The following is a 12416-nucleotide window of genomic DNA, read 5'->3' on the forward strand; positions in this document are numbered from 1 at the left end:
TATCGATGATGTTCTTTAGTTCTTCACGTTATTTTCCATCCCTCTTCCAAAAAGACATGGTTTTAATCTAGTTCTTTACCAATTCCCCACGAATCGCTCTATTTTTTCACCTCTTTAAATAAATAACAAAATATCTGTTTCCTGGTTCTAGATTATTTTCATTTTAACTTCTTCCGTACCTCACTATTTCTTCTTTCACTGTCTGTCTTTATTATTGTTAACGCGTAACCTTTTTTCCTAAACTTTCTCTTGTTACCTTGTTTCCTCTTTTATCTTAGAAGTTGTGTGCAAGATATTTTTCCTAACTTTGTCTTGCTGATCCTATCAATTTTCCACTGCCTCCTATTTCTCATCCATCTTTCCTAGCCGTACTGCTCTCACTCGGTCTTGACTCCCTGTTGCCTCTTTGCTGCTTCCCGTGCTCTGTGTCCCACACACACCTCCCATCTCTTCTGCTCTTTCCTCTTTGCATTAGGGACGTCACTTGTTGTGGGCGGGGCCTTTGCAGGGAACTTTGTATTTTAAGATGTTGAGGGTCTCAGCAATATGTGCCCGCCTCTTGCCTCAGATTCCTTCTGCCTCTGCGCGCGCTCCCTTGGGCTCTCAGGCATGATTGGCCTGTCCTGGGCTTGTTCTATTTATAGGGCTGCTGGCCACAGTCGCTGATATCTGCTGAGAGTGCTGAATGGCTTCCAAGAGCTGAGATCAGTTCTCCAGGAGGGAATGCAGGGTGCACCAGCATCCTAGCTGAACCGCGCGAATTGGAGGAAGGAGCGCAAGGCCATGTCTAGGACCTAGACTCTGTCCTTTGCTGAATGTTCTCAGCATCTAGTCATCCAGCCTCTTTGAGTCCTAATATCAAAGTGTTCAGCAAGGGATGTAAAGCAACTGTTATCTATGTCTCTCCGACTGTTGGCCATTTAACCAAACCTGCTGTGAAAGCCTTCAAATTTGGGCCAGTGCCAAATCTACAGTCTCCAAAAACAGTCTGACGATGTTATTCTAAGTGTTGATGCCCTCCTGTGTAGACCCAACACTGGCAGGTGGGACTAGTCTGTGGGAAGTTCACATTACAGCTGTTAGACCAGCAGCACTCTCTCCAACTGTCATACCTCCCATTCAGCCAGGCACACCAACATTCCAATAGTCATCAGGCATTCCATCATTCCACTCACATACCCAAGCAGACTGGCTAAGCAGCAATACACGTAGATACAACACATCCCCTTTCTTTACAAATCAAAACACAACTAGAAACAAGCCTAAATGAGATAATCACAAATATGCAGAAAACTTGTAAAAAAACATTGCGTTCAGAAAATATATCTCAAGTGAAGCAATGATGTATCATGACAAAAGATAATGAGAATGTGAAATGAAAGAAGATAAAATAGAAAAGAATTAATGCAGAGGCAAAAGATAGTAAGAATGCGAAACGAATGAAAATAAATAGAAAATAAGTGCAAAAGAGAATATAAGAATTCTACGCAGAATATAAGAATTCTACACAGCACCCATCCCCTTTCCTTGGAACACAATCTCAAGAAGAAAAAAAAAAAAATATCCTCCAAATCACCATATTAAATTAAACTAAATTATGACCTTTCAATTATAAATTAAGCAATGTACACTGAGCCATCATATTATTTCAACATTTCACCGATTAATTGCTCATTGTACATTGAACAAATCTATATTTCGACAATTTCAACTCCACACATTGTGCATTCAATATTTCAATATTTAGACAAATTCAACTCCGCACATTGTGCATTCAACATTTCAATACTTCGACAATTTCAACTCCGCACATTGTGCATTCAATATTTCACATATTTAGACAAATTCAACTCCGCACATTGTGCATTCAACATTTCAATACTTCGACAATTTCAATATTTAGACGACTTCAACTTCTCCTTAAATATTGGGATCACTGCCCATTAACCATTTCAATATAAAGTATGGGTGCACTGCCCATTAAATATAATTAAATATAATGTGGGCACACTGCCCATTGGGCATTAATCACTGATAGATAACTACAAACCTGTGGAATTAGAACACTGAGGACAACCCTCAACTTTACTCTCACTAATCAAGCTTGGCACACATGTAGCCTCTGCCCTAAATTAACACTAAAAGGGCATCCCTAGACTAAAGGTACTGTAACTAAGCAATGAACGTAAACTGAACCACATCCCTGAAACTAAAGATAAACCTGTGATTACTTGGAACACAAATACTGTATAATATCACATTCCAAATAACATCACATAAATTTTGCCAATACTTAAAATGCAAAACATTTCAAAACTGTATGCCACACCGGTGAGCGATCTCTCACCCGAACACATTTACGCCGTTAATGTTGTAAAGTCTCCAACTCTCCAAACAGTAATATTCAGTCCCAATGTCTCGAAACAGAAACAAACTCTTTAAAAAAAAATTCCCAAGTTCACGTGAAGCGGGAACAAGACTCTGCATCCAGATACTTTATCCAAACTTCCACTCACCGCCGATGTGTAAACGACAATCTCTGTCCACTGAAAAGTAATCCAAACGGCTCGCTCACACCGTTGCAACGACCAACTTGCTGATCTTCCTGCTTCATTAAACTTTATTGAAAATAAAGCGCTCATGAGAAAAGAAAAAAAAACGTGGTTGGCAAAATTACCTTTGGCAAAAATTACGTGGTTGGCAGAAAATGGCTCGCGTCAAAACATGGTTGGCAAATACTCCAAGTTCATCTTTTAAAATGGCGGCACGTTTTTTCCCCGCAGCGTCGAGTGGCTCACGGCGAGGACGTGCTCCTCTGCCTTCCGTGAGCAGGGTAAAATGCAAAACAGAGCGTGATCCATTATGTTTCCTCGCGACACCACGACCTACAAGTAAGTGGCGCATGGAAGCCTCGCGATGGATTTAAAAATTGCAGGCGCGCTCTAAAACGTTGAACAGCAAAATGTTTTAAATGGTTGGCGTTGCGCGCGAATTACTGCAAATTTAATTATTTTCAGAGTTACTCCTTAAATACATACCCACATAAATATCGCCGCAAAAACTCACAGATGATGAAACTCGTGGTTGGCTGCAACCTTCAGCAAAATCACGCAAAATATCTTCCAAGTAAGCACTACTGACAGTCCTAGAGAACGAGTGTAAGCTTCCACTTTTAGCCTTCGTTGCGTAGTAAAAACTTTCAAATGCTTAGAAAATCCATATTCCACACGAGTAAATTCCTTGGAAGTCATAAATATCTATTATGTAAAATTAACGATGGTTTACACACCACAGGATGCTTGTAGTTTACTTGTTGTTAATGGTGTGTCCCTCCAGCATAAATCAAATAACAATTTCTTAACTGCTTACGTGAATTTTATTCAGGAGAGTGAAGCACCCAAAGTAGGCTGTCCGGTTGATGGAGGACACTGGTGGGACAAAATTGGGTGTTCTTCTCCTCGTTTTCAAGTTTAAGTTCCTTCAAAATTTCTGTATAATTATCCTTTGCTTGTATATTCAAAATCTTCACTTCAGGTAGGCAGGAAACAGTACACGCAGGGTTTCTTCCAGATCGTCGCCAATGTTGCAATGAAAAGAAGTTATCCATGTGGTAGATCCAAATAGATGTTTATTAGTTGATTATAAGATGGTAGTTACATAGTAGATGAGTTAGATCAGGTTGGTATATGGTTGATGTACAGTCCATATATGGTCCCACCAGGAACTGCATCTCTGCTGCTCAGCCCACTCTCTCCAACTGTCATACCTCCCATTCAGCCAGGCACACCAACATTCCAATAGTCATCAGGCATTCCATCATTCCACTCACATACCCAAGCAGACTGGTTAAGCAGCAATACACGTAGATACAACAGACCAGTTGCTGGGAATCTGGTTCTCTCACTATTGTCCTATTTTCAAAAACGTTCAATGAGTCTTGGGTTAATCGTCTTTTTGTTTACGGCTATTATTTGGACATTAACATTTGTAGTCTGTTTACATTTAGTTCACCAAGGGTTTGCAAAATATTAATTTTGCCAGCATACTTTGGGGAAAATTGCAGTAATAGCCCCTTGTTAAGTGGAGAATTTTATGTAATTCAATCGACTATAGCTTTTCTCTAAGATTGTCAGCTAAAAGATTTTTGCTGGAGATTTCTTCCTGCAAAAAACTTGTTTGGAGGAAAATTATAAAAGTAGACTTCGTCTTGTTTATCTCCCGAACATACCTACATGTAGAAGATTTTCACCCACTTAATAAAATAAACCACTTTCACAGCTATCCCACCCCTTGTTTTAATGTCTAAAATCTGGCCTCCTTGTCCTAGGAGTTCTCGCAGTGAGGTTTCCTGCCTTCCTTTGAATCATAATCTTGCCACTCTACCCACCTCTGCCTCCCCCACCCAAAGGATGAAACGCCTCGGTTGAAGGAGCAAATCACAATCCACAGGTGCAGTGTGGCATTCGGCCGCTTGAGAGGAATTAGGCATGCAAGCTGACAGCACTTACAGGCACATCATACAGCCTGTGGCTTTTAATGTTATCAGCATAATTTCAAGTACAAAAGTGTAAGCAAGTGGATATTTATATGTTTTACAATCCCATGTTAGGTCAAGAATCTCACCTCCGTTTTAGAGCAGACATACCAACATGCATCTCCCAGTTTATTGCCAACCCGATGCCCACTTTTATCAATCTGTGCTGAAGTTCTGGTTTAAAGTCAGTCAATGCTAAACTCTCATTCGACATCTATGAACCCAGATGCAGATATGTTTCAGCTCAGTTCAGATCAACATAAAAACTAAACCGAAACATGGATTTGGAATGAGGTCCTTCGCTTGCAACAGTCTTTCGAATGCTTCCCTGTGAGTTTGGGATTGCAGATGGTGACACCACATACCAGCTTCATCTACCTTCACTTTACTTGAAGGGTGGAATGTGGCCCTTGGACTGTTGCATATCTTTTACATGCTTCCAATACTTGAGCTTCCCTGTGGCACGTGGAATGTTGACGCTTGTTTATCGTGATATGTGTCTTGTCCCCTTATCGAATGCTCCAAGTGCCCGACCCAGCCAGTAAGCCACATCATCAATCCTTGGGCGAACAGGAGATAAATGCGAGACCTGGAATATAGAAATTGCGTTTGTTGTTGTGTTGTGTACATCCAAATATGCGTCATGACTTGACATATAGGCTGCGGTGCCATACACTTCTAATACGTATGTTTTACATATGGCCTTATGCATGCCTTGCTTCTCCAGGACAGTGCCTGCGTTTACCTCATGGAACCAAAGGTGTGCCCAGACCATAGCACAATGTTATGCCCAGTTGAACTCCGTTCTTAACTCACGCAATATTACGCTCCTGGGCCTAATGTGGCTATACACCTTTTGTTAAAGGCAGACTGCAGGGTATGGCCTTCTATCCATACAGTTGGTCAAGCCCTCTCCGGATTTTTTTTCTGTGCACCTGTCACATTTTCTTGTTTTTCACTACGTTTTAAGAACTAGAGCCTTTTTTCGCAATATTTCGATTGTTTGGTTCAAGCTCGTCACCCCTACCTCACCTTTAGATCTTTTCTTTGTTTTTATCTCTCAGAGGGACTTTCTGAATAAACCCTTATATAATTTGTTACAGTTCTAGCTATGTATTCCTCTTCTGCGTGAGGCTTGTGTAGTATTATCAGATTTCACACTATGCATGGTATGCACCACACCGTTTTCAGTTAACACTACAAAGGTACATACTGCTTACTTTGCCTACTGTTAGGATCGCCACTTCCCCCAAAGTCACTATGGTCTAGCTTTCGCTAGAATCAGATGTGTTGTGCCTAGCACTCAAATTCTTTTAGATATTTCTGGATATTGTTTGCACATAGTTCTTTGAAGCCTCTAGGAGCTATGCCGTTATACGTTCTGTAACATGTTGAGTGATTTCACTAGTTCAATGACTATACAATTAGCTTAACAGGTGATAATAGTATGTGAATAACTTGAGGCTTGCAAGAAACAAGCCTATCAACATTTTTTTTCGCATCAAACTACAGTTTAAATGGCCTACTCCTGGTTTGTGGTCGTGCACGTTTTTTTCCCTCTCTTGCTTTTGAATTTGGTTTAGTTTTGTTTTCCGCTGTACTTTTTTATGAGCTACAGTTGACATTTGTATGATTCCCAGTGCTTATCCTGAATGCTGGGCGAGTTGGTGAGCTGCCTACTCCTTGTACTTCTAAGCCAGGGGTCTCCAACCTTATGTGTGGTTTGAGAGCTACTTCTGATCAGCGAAAATCATCATGAGCTAAACAACTCGCACATTGCTACCAGACTCCTCCACGCCCATCTTCATTGACTTTTAAGACTAATGCCCATAGAGCCAGATACTATGGTGTGAACAAAATACTTTCACTTGAGGCACTGTGACAGGGCTGACGTGTGTCAGTGAGTGTGTGGTGTTTGGGGATGTATGTACATGTGTGCGTATGAATGGGATATATTTGTATGGGTGACCGAGAGCCTGTGTCAGATGTACTTGCAGCACAGGACATACCTTCCGCCATATGTGGCACAGTTACAGTTATAACACAAACCTACATACAATCATTTTTGTTTTTAAATGGGAGGAATTTAAAGTGAAGAAAAATGTTCTGCAAAAATGTTCATAATATGGGACATTTTTCTGCAATTTTAAATTTCTCTCATTTAAAAAAATAGCTATATTTTTCAGCAATACGTATGGCACAGTGTCTGCTGGCCATTTGGAGCAAGAGGCCTGTTGTAAATGTGACACTTTGAAATGAGAGAAAGTTAAAATAAAGAGTTAACTTTTCATTTTCATTTTCTCCCATTTAAAAGCATTCAGAAACCTCATCTTGGTCACACCTCCAATACTGAGTTGACAAGGAATTTTGTTTGAGTTAAATACCTTGGTGCTTCAGATGTTCACCTCTGTGCCCCATCCCCAACCTGGGTCATAAATCTGACTGCATACCCCTCAATATAAGGCCCTGCTATCTCCAGCCTTCTGATAAAAATGTAAAATAAACACAGCTTTCCTTTAACCTTAAAAGGAAAATATGACAGTGTGCTTATTTAAAATGAACTCAAGGCTGTGAGCACTCTAAAGGGGTCTGGGAGCTACTGATAGCGCACGATCGACTGGTTGGAGACACCTGTTCTAAATCCGTTTGAGTGTTCCATTGGAACCAGAGACAGCTGCAAATGCATTCTTTATTGGTTTCTAAAGTGCTCTTGAACATCTACATAATAACTTGTCTGTCATTTTAGCAAGACCCAAGCGAGATGTTTTCTGAGCCTAGTACAGTGTGCTCAGTGGTGGAAGTTGTGTTCCGGAAACATCTTTCTTTCACTTCTGTACTGTTCTCTGCCGCCCATATAGATTAAAATGTGTATTTTTGGGTACTTTTCTGGGAGACGCCTTCATCTAAGGTACATCCAACAATGTCCACTTCATCTCACAAGCTTTAAAAAGAAATGTACCAAGACCTCTTGCTGCAAGTACAGAAACTCCTGGATTAAAGTATCTTAGAGTTAGCATCCGTTCTGATCAAGTGCTGCCTAGGTCAGTTAGACACACTAGCTGAAGACAATTCTCTTGGTGGGGCAGTCTTGTGATTGGCTGCATGTTTTCATACTAAATGGTTACTTGCTCCTTCGCACATTTCTCATGTTAGTAATTGATTTTCACTGCTCCCATTTCGATGCTGTTCCCTCAGGTATAAATTGTGCTGTGGGCATTTATGAGCACTGAAATCCAGCTTTGTTGGCACAGGGATGCCCCTTGTTTGGGTATTCTGGCATGTACCTCTGCTCGAGTGCCCAACTGCTTGTGAAACTGTTAACCTGACTTTTCGTTTCGTAAGGCATCATGCTAATGTAGCGTGTTCAGAAGACCAGGCCTTCCTCTAGTAATACGAGGTCCATAACCTTTTCTGTGACCTGAAGAAGATCTTGCAGGCTGGTGGGTGTACCTTGGTGTCTGTGCAGTTCCGTCTCTGAACTGCACCAAGACTAATTGAGTGATATTGATAGCATCAGTATGTCGTATGGAAATCCCGGTGCTGGCGATGTCAAGGAGAGGACTCGATTTGCCATCAAAACTGATCGACCTGGAGGCTGCAACTGCCGACGACACAGCATCCTCATCAGCTAGGAATGGAGGCTGCAACTGTCATACCTGATCATCTGTCTGCGCCTGGCTGGGACATCTGCAGCTGCTGAAAATGAGTGCTGCTACATAGGTCTGCTGCAAAGACTCTGCCCATCCGATCCCACTCTGCTGCAACGGGAGGTGCACAAACCTTTCCTGAAGCACCTGCTGCACCCCTAGAACTGCAGTGCTGTCTGGCAGGTAAAAGTAGAGCTTAGCATGTGACTGGAAAGAGAAGCTAGAATGCGCAGAAGATACTGCTGCGTAGACCCAAGACTTTTTGCCTAAGTGAAAGCAAGGGATGAAAGTCATTGAACAGGCTTGACCATCTCATCAGTAGAGTAATTTGAAGTAGTCTATACCTGTGCCTAATTAATGCCTAATCCCACAGTATACCTAGAGGAGCAGGGAGAGAATACTGAAGGAGGTTGCAGTGCTTTACTGAAGATCGTACTGTGTTTACAATCCTGTAATTGCAGTTCCCATTAAACTGTATACTATTTTGTTTTGCTGTGACCATATGCACCATGATTAGCCTTTCAACTAAAAGGTATAGACTGGACTGTGTGTTGTTGTATCTGCGGTCGACTGAGTTCCGAGCTTTTGCCCCCTCCAATTTACCTCCTTGGGAATCCTCCGATTGCTCACCCTTATTACCCTGAGAGTCTGGCCCAGTTTGCCGAGCCAAAGTAGACTGGCCCCCAGGACACCAGAGAGAAACTACCTTCATCACAACGATTGAAGCTTAGTAGCCCCTGTCTACTCGTGGGTCCCCAAACTTATTTTGATACCATTGCAGCCTTTCAGGGTCCCAGTCTCGGTGAACTATGAAATCCTCACGTTCTAATAGAAATGCTTTCACCTTACATTGTGAGTTTCTGTGAATATTCCATCCAAGCAGCATTATAAGACCTCTTTGTACACTGATATGAACTTACAGTAGAGTTGATCACAAAAAAGCTTAACAGCCACCACAGCTGGGAACAATTCCTCCCTGCCTGGAACAAATATAACTCCAAATGAGTTTCTGCTGCTTTGGACTTATTCGGGGAACTTAAGCTCCAATCCGTAGTCACCTAGCAGAAGATGGCAGTAAAACAAAATGTAGTTCTGATAGATTTGTCTAACCAGATTTCTTCCAGCTGCTAACCTGTATCCAAGAATGTCCAGTAGTTGTTCCTGCACACTGGCCGATGGTCTCGTGGGTCACCTCACCCTAGGGGGGGGGGGTGAGAGAGAGAGAGAGATTGTTCGTCTGTCTTCCTTCCTTCCCCTTCCTTCCTTTCCCTTTCCCTTTCCTTCCTCCCCCCCCCCCCCCCCCCCCCCCAGTATGTAGCTATAGTTGGGACTAAAGTTTCCATAGGAAAAGCGTTTTTTTAGTTTTACCAATAACTTTGGTGTCGCTTGAGGAATCTTCACGAACCTTTCACAAAACTTATACTTTTTGGTTCAGCTACTGTGTTGAAAGTTTGGGCCACATCCCTTGCTTTCAATCAGTTTCACACAATCGATAATGTAGAAGTTAGTGTTCTCCCAGCCAGTGGAAGAGCCCAGGTAGGGAAAGTTCACACTTCAAGAATTACACAAGTTAGTGATTGGTTAACCACTATGAAACCTGCTTCCAATATCTATTCTTTGCTTAGCAGTGTCATACATTGCCATGCTCTCCCTTGAATAGTTCCTGTTCTACTGGTTTCTTTCTCCTCTACTACTACACCGATACTAGCTTGTACAAGGTGTGTCTTTGTAGTCGTCTTAATTGATTTGCTCTGTGTAATTTATTGCCCCATTGGGAGTAACACTTCTGTGCTGTAATCACAGCTTATAGATGGTTATTATTGTACTTACATAGGTTTTTTGTGATTAATTGTTGTTTAATGTAATAAATCTGTAGTACGTTATGTTCTTAACATTTGTATAGCTGTAGACTCATTGTTATGGCACTGTAGCACATTCTCTAAAGGCGAACTTAAGGGCAGGTCAATTAGACTGGAGGAATCATCTTTTGATAGTGTTTGATGTTTCTTTGGTGTTTGATTATATAGATTTGGTAGAGATTTTTCCCTGTGTTTAGATTCAAAATAGTTTATGGGAATGTGGAAAGAGTTTGATCTAGGATGCTCTTTGTGTTTAGTAGTAGATCCACCAAAGGACTTTACGCTTTTCTTTCAATTAGTGATTGATTGTCCACTTCTCAGATAGAATCTAGTGCTTTTTGGATCTCGTCTGAGAATGCATGTGCTGTCGCTTGCGCAACATTGTTAGTGTGCAGGGGCTACGAGCCCACCCATCGCTTATCATTGGATTCATCATCACTCTCAGTTCTTGCGTCACTTTAGTTTGCCTGTACTCGCTTCACTTTTCATTTATTTGTTTGTGCCTCCTTTGGAGCTTAGACCAAGTACTACTTCCTCGTTCCACTGTGTTTCCTGCTACTGCTTGCGCTTTCAAAGGTAATCATTTTTCTTTTACTTGCTCACTGTTGCGTTGCTTGCCCCATCCCACTTTTTGCTGTTGGCCCGACCCTTTCACACCCCTCTTGTGTTTTCTATTTCCATCCCTCCCACTTTGTTGTTTCTTCCATCCCTCTTACCTGCCTCCCTCGCTGTGTTGGTTCCCCTGTGTTCCTAATCTGCTGTTCCAAGTGTTGATTGCCCACTCCCGTTGTCCGTATTGATTCGTCCCTACACGCCATAACCCAAAGAAAAGCTCTATGATAGGGCCAGCCTTTTTCATTTTTTCCCCCCAGCAATTGCACCTTGCTGCAGTGTTTGTCCAGTTCCGCCACAAAAGCAGCATGGTATAATTTTTTGTTTTTTACTTTCAGCCGCTCTGCTGTACAACATGACTAAAAATGTGACCTCTACTGGCTTTGTCTTAATATTTTTTTGTGGCAGGACTGCAGGGGTAAGCAATGGGGGACTGGCACAGGGTTCAAAGCGGCAAGCAATTAAACAGGACATGATGGTTACTTTCATCCATGCTGCACAGCAGACACACTGCTGTACACCATGGATTAAAAAAAAAAATGACGGAGCCAATAGATTTGCATTGGCATGACCTATTGGCTTTGCCAATGCTTGTTATATATGCTTCACAACCCAGGTGGTGTCAAGCGATGTGTTGTGCGCTTGAGGGTGAGTTATCTTTGTTATTTTTAGGTCTTGCCTGGCATTAGTAGCGCGCATGCGCTGCTCTTGCCATGTGAGGGCCTTTTGGAATCAATACGGATTCCAGATGTGCACGTGGACGGACAGATGATGTGCACGCAGGGACTGGATGCTTTACTCGTGGTGTGAGACGGACACACTATATTTTTCACACTGGCGACAGCTTGTCTTCTCATCGCTCCTCCCCTCCTTCTTTCTCATCTGTTTATCACACTCCCTAAGCAAAAAAATAGAAATACTCTGTGATTCAGTGTTCTCTACGGTACCATAATTGCACAATAATGTATAATCGAATCAGACTTCAAGCCGCCTCGCATCTGCATAACAATGTGGGTCTGTGGTCTGCAATCCACCCACAGCATGCAGTCTGCAATAGGGTGGAGCAGCAGCTGCGCCCTCTGCTGACACAAAGGAGATGACAGCTTGTTCACAGCCATAGACCTGTATTGAAACGTTGACCGCTACGTCACTGCCCGCAGGGTTTCTTGCATGCCCTTCCCTCTGATGCAAGCCACGCCCCCTGGTTCAGTGAACTTACATCCCTGGACCAGTAATGTCGTTCACGCCTCTTCTCTCTCCTTAACAGTTCTTGTACCCTTAAGAATGCTTCTCTTGAGTTTATCCTGAGATATATTTTCTCTCTCTTGTGCCCCTGCGCCTCCTGCCCTGTACCTCTAACCTCTGAGGTATGTAAATACCTCTCACAACCTTGAGATGAGGTAGCATAATTAAAAACACCGCGACAAGACAACTTCTGCAGGTAAAGGGACCGCATCTGTCCTCTCCCGAAAGCCCTTCGATGATTTCCTGTTTCCACAAGACCTCCTTTCAAAAGGCTTTCACTCCGCGTCACATACAATAGCTGACGTGGAACTGTCCCGTTTTCCTTTGCACGACGCTCATGGACACTCTCAGAATAGGACACCGAGACCTACATCAGGTGCACGCCTATTCATCCCACACTGTTAGAAGAAAGCCATGGGCATCATTGTAAGTCCGAGCCCCTGAGGTGTTATGTTCACCCCCGGCAACGACACGAGCCATCAGTCACCATAACCACCTGGAAGTAAGGAAGACGATGGA

The 12416-nt window shown here is 42.5% G+C and overlaps 1 protein-coding gene and 1 long non-coding RNA gene across 3 annotated transcripts in view; one reads left to right on the forward strand and one right to left on the reverse strand.

The window, feature by feature from the left end:
• Positions 1-454, reverse strand: part of LOC146856245 (uncharacterized) — a 109836-nt gene extending 109382 nt beyond the window's left edge. For both annotated transcript variants that reach the window (XR_014981449.1, XR_014981448.1), the window contains exon 1: positions 1-454. This exon is cut by the window's left edge and continues 130 nt beyond it. This is a non-coding gene — a long non-coding RNA (uncharacterized LOC146856245).
• Positions 1-12416, forward strand: part of LOC146856246 (very-long-chain enoyl-CoA reductase) — a 246298-nt gene that overhangs the window by 75348 nt on the left and 158534 nt on the right. The window lies entirely within an intron of this gene.

This window comes from Triturus cristatus, chromosome 4_1, assembly GCF_964204655.1.
Source record: "Triturus cristatus chromosome 4_1, aTriCri1.1, whole genome shotgun sequence".
Taxonomy (NCBI): domain Eukaryota; kingdom Metazoa; phylum Chordata; class Amphibia; order Caudata; family Salamandridae; genus Triturus; species Triturus cristatus.